Source organism: Coffea arabica, chromosome 9e, assembly GCF_036785885.1.
Source record: "Coffea arabica cultivar ET-39 chromosome 9e, Coffea Arabica ET-39 HiFi, whole genome shotgun sequence".
Lineage (NCBI taxonomy): Eukaryota > Viridiplantae > Streptophyta > Magnoliopsida > Gentianales > Rubiaceae > Coffea > Coffea arabica.
The window spans coordinates 30,706,268-30,711,227 of record NC_092327.1 but is presented as its reverse complement, the minus strand read 5'-3'; the positions used below and the strand labels follow the sequence as shown (position 1 = coordinate 30,711,227).

General features: G+C 32.1%; 1 pseudogene; it reads left to right on the top strand.

Moving 5' to 3' along the window:
• The first annotated feature begins 2,511 nt into the window (after positions 1-2,511).
• LOC113710162 (glutathione S-transferase U15-like) lies at positions 2,512-4,047 on the top strand (annotated as a pseudogene).
• Positions 4,048-4,960: the final 913 nt, after the last annotated feature.

Here is a 4,960-nt window from a genome sequence, read left to right as displayed (position 1 = left end):
ATAATCTTAAGGAGTTAAGTTTGTAATGAAAATTGGGATTTAATACTAGTTCAACGAAGTGATAAACTTAGAGAGTACACTCACGAGAGTAGAGGTGCATCTTTGTAGTTTTAGTGACTTGTTTCATGTAATTTCATAGAAGAAATGAGTTTGTAGTTAATTTCATAACCATGAGAGTAGGTATGGTTTAATTACAATTATAGTTGATTCACTACGAGAGTAGGTTTCACATACATTAGGAAATTACACCATAACTAGACAAGATAATAACATTCACTTAATCGGTAATTTTATTTGCAAGAGTAGTGAGGAATTCCATACCTCTAGGAGTTTTATATTGCTATTTTTATTAATTTTATTTCATGTTTGTAATGTAGATTTAATATTTTGTACTTATGATAGTCTAAATAATAAAGGAATTTGAAAAACATCGATAATTGACATTCTTCCCTGCGGATTCAACCCTTAATACCCTATATTCACTTTCGTCTCGTATACTTGCGAAAAATTGCATGTGGGGTATTTAGAAATTTATAAATGTAAAACTTGACTGTGGATGAGTTAATTGTTATATATATCCCGCGCTTGTCAAATATATTTATACTTTGGTATATATAATTATATCAAAATAAATATATAATTTCTAAATACTAATACTTATATGTCAAAATATATCAATATATATTAGAAATATTAAATACAGAAAAAAAACATATCAGAAGATTCAGACAAAAGAATGACGAAAGCCCTAATCCCTCTGGTTTCTCCCCTGACCCACTGTCACAGCAGCCTCTACGTTTTCAATCTCTACTCCACCTCCATGATTGGCCTCTCCAATCTCTAATCTCCATCTCTACAAAAGCATATAATGATAGTTTCAATTATAAAGCATGTATTTTGTATACTTTACCAGCTTAATCTCTATCTAATTGATCAGCATCACTTTTTGGTCTATTTTCTTCTTTCCTATGGGTTTTTACATGACTCATGAGACAAATCAATTTGATTATTTCTATTTGGATTCAAATGCTATATTTTCACTGTAAACAAAGGGAGTGGACGAATATTAGTAGGAGGAAATTGAGAAGAAGGTTATGGAGAATTTCTAACTTTTGAAAATGTATTGACTAGTGATCATATTTTATTACTATTTTTCATGTGCTTTGAATGAATTAGATATAATTGTTGTTGAAAAATTCTTGATTTATGTAACTTTTAATGGACTGTTACTAGTTCACATACATTTTTAATATTGTGGATATTAAATTAATTTTATGACTTAATAACTATAGTAATTATATTAAGAAAATTAAGAAGTAATAAGTGAATTTTGGCTAAACCTGAATTAGATTCAAAATTCGAATGTTCTATGAACCAAGTGTGATTTTTACATTTATTAACTCAAAACTCATGATTTGAAACCCAAAAAGTGTTACTAATTAGATGAGTTTAAATCTAGGCTTGTTAAAGTCAGACTCACATGGTTCAATTGACAGGTCTAGTTTCAAAACAATATTTAGTTGTTTACCTAAGAATTAGTTGTTTTTACTAAATTATTGATGATGCAAATGACTGGTCCCAAGAAAGAGAAGGGACCATCCTTGCCTGGCGAAACGATAAAAGATATCATGAGCCTGTTTTTGACAAAGGAGAAGAAGAAGAGAGGAAAGAAAAGAAAAAAAAAAAAGAAAGAGAAAAAAAAAATTTCCATTTTAAAAATTTTTCCTACAACTTTTACATTAAGTTATTGTCAAATTTTAGGCAAATACCCAAAAAATTCATTTGCCAAATGGGGCATTGTCTAGCTAGACAATTCATTAAGCTACGTTATGCTCTTGAACTTGTATCACATTTTCACCTTGTACACTAAATTTTAATTTGAGATATTTTATACTCTAAACTCTCAATTTAGATGCTTTACACCCTCAATTTTTAGTTTCTTCCATTTAAATCCAATCAATGAAAACATTAGTAAAATTAACAAAATGAAGATTGGTATAAATTAATGATAATGTATCATTTTGTTCTACCTGCAATATCCTGATTTCTTTTGGTTACTTTCAACACATTACCATTGATTTGTATGGTTCTAATTACTAATATTATTAGTAAAATTAATGAGATAAAAGATAGTGTAAATTAATGACAATGTATCGTTTTATTCTACCTGTGATACCTTAGCTTTTTTTTACCACTTTCAACAAATTTTCACTGATTTGTAGGGCCTTCTATACAGTTAATTTTGCTAATGTTATCATTGATTAAACTTAGATCTAATAAACTTGAGAGTGTAGGATGTAAAGTATCTAAAATTGAGAGTTTAGAATACAAAATGAAAAAATGGTACTCGGTTGAAAGTGCAAAGTATAGCAAGTACTTTAATGAAACGTTGTCTTGATGCACTTACTTTTTAACCTGCCTCATATATATATATATATATATATATATATATATATATATATATATATATATATATATCCCATGTTTTTGGTATAGCAAATTAGCAAGCCATCTCATGCAGTAAGCAATACCCAAAAGAGTGCTTAGTCGTCAGATTACTTCCAACTTAATTTTACTTCATCCGAGAATTTTTAGTCATGGCAACAAAACCTGTAAAGCTTCTAGGTTTCTGGGATAGCCCATATGTGGATCGTGTTCAATTTGCACTCAACCTCAAGTCCATTGACCATGAATTCATAGAAGAGAATATTCTGAACAAAAGCAAGCTCCTCCTTAGATCCAATCCTGTCCAGAAGAAAATAGCAGTCCTTATCCATGGTGATGAGCCTATATGTGAATCTCTTAACATTGTACAGTACATTGATGAGGTGTGGACAGATGGTCCTTCTATTCTTCCTTCTCATCCCCGTGATCGTGCTATGTCCCGTTTTTGGGCTGCTTACATTGATGAAAAGGTACCTAAACAACTTCTCTACTCTATAATTATTCCTGCAATTTCAGTGATAGGAGCAAGAAACCAAGAGTAAACTTCACTTAAAATTACCTTCTCTAGGTTTTAAATGCCATAACTAAAACGCTTACTTTTCCAGTCATTGAAATTTTCGTGTTGATAGATTATAGGGTAAATTATTAGTAACTTCCTTGTAGTTTTGGATATTGTCATATGATCATCCCTAACGTTTCAAAGTATCTACATAATTCTCCTAGTGATTTTATATAAAGTGGAAAGAGAACGAAAACACCTCTAGTTACAATGGTTAACACCAATGCACTCCAAAACATGTGTAATCAAACTATTACATCAACCTAATACTCTATAATCCTCAAAGTGGTTAGACCGCCGTTCTGTTCAGAGATAACACTAGCATTTCAATTAATGACATTACGGAGGTTGCTTCTCATCAAATTTTCGCTTCATATAAAGTCACAGGAATGTTAGTTGAATATTTTGAAACGTTAGGAAAATCATGTGACAATATGTGAAACCAATTAGAATGTTATTTTGCCTTCTTGTCCCCAATCGAATGGAATTACCAGTTAATTAGAAATTCATTTTCATGCCTCATCATCAAAATATGTTGACTAAACCGGGTAGAATAAGAATGTTGCAGTGGCTTCCTTTGCTTTGGGAAATATACGAGGCCAAAGAGAAGGAGACAACCCTGCTAGAAAAAGTACGTGAAGGTCTAGTATTGTTGGAGGCTGCTTTCGTAAAGTGTAGCAAAGGGAAAGCTTTCTTTGGTGGAGATAGCATAGGTTACCTGGATATAGCTCTAGGCTGCTGCTTGGGAGGGCTAAAAGGAATTAGAAAAATTGGCCTCTGTGAAACTGCTCGATGAAACCAAGACACCAGCTCTTTTGGGGTGGGCTGAGACTTTCTGCTCAAACGAAGCTGCTAAGAATGTTGTGCCAGAGCCTGAGAAGTTGAACAAATGTCTCAAGGAGTTCCAAGCTCAGGCAGCAGCTGCAACCAAGTGAACAAAGATGCATATGTTTCATTTATTAGTTTTGTGGCAAAGAATTCTTGTTTATCGTTTTTGTTTGTTAATCCACAGCCAAAAAAAAAATCCCTCGCTGCTTCTTAAATTCCATCCTCCCCTATTAATTTTTTTTTTTTTTTGAAAACTGCAGTAATTTCTATAAAACAAGTTTTGTGTATGGGAGTCCTTTTAATTGTGCAAGAGTGATATACTAATATGTTTGTTTCCAAATTTCTTTCCTCAGGATAACAAAGCCTCTACCTTGTGTGCTTTTCTTCCATTTTTTCCTGTGACAAACTTCCTAGTGGGAAGCTCTATTTGGGATTTTGATTCGGTCTTATCAAACCCGTTTTTTAAAATAGCAAGCAGGGAAATTTAGAGCTGTTTCTACCTGAGATGAGGACCACAAAAAAAAAAAAGTCTAGGATTGTGGGCATCAATGGATCCTAGGAGGAAAACCGTATGCATGGGAAACAAATAAATGTAATCAAATAAAATGGTGGTTGAGCACACAGGGAACAGATCAACGTCAGACTACTGGCACTGAAGAAATGAAAGGCTTTTAATATTTTGTTAGACAACTGGCACCGGAGAAAATAAAAGACTTTTAATATGGTAGTAAGACAACTGGCACTGGAGAAATAAAAGACTTTTGAAAGCGTAAAGGATTCCTCAAAAAAAGAAAAAAAGCGTAAAGAATTATTAGACGCTTACATAGGAAAAATTACAAATGTAGGATTTAAATGGTAAAGGTTGTTAAGGTGATGCATTTTCAGCAAAGGTCTTGTGTTCGTAATTTATGATTTCAGAGGTATGTCTTGACTCGTAATGCATTCGAAGTCGAACCGCTTATACTTTTTATTACCAAAGAAAAAAGAATAGCCTGGACAAATTTCTTTCTTTCTTCTTTAAAAAATTCATCTTTATTCATGCTGGATTATAAATTTCTTCTTTGTTTGTATCGAGCAAAGATTTGGGTATGAAGTACTACTTTGGGTAAACAATAAAAGTAATTAATT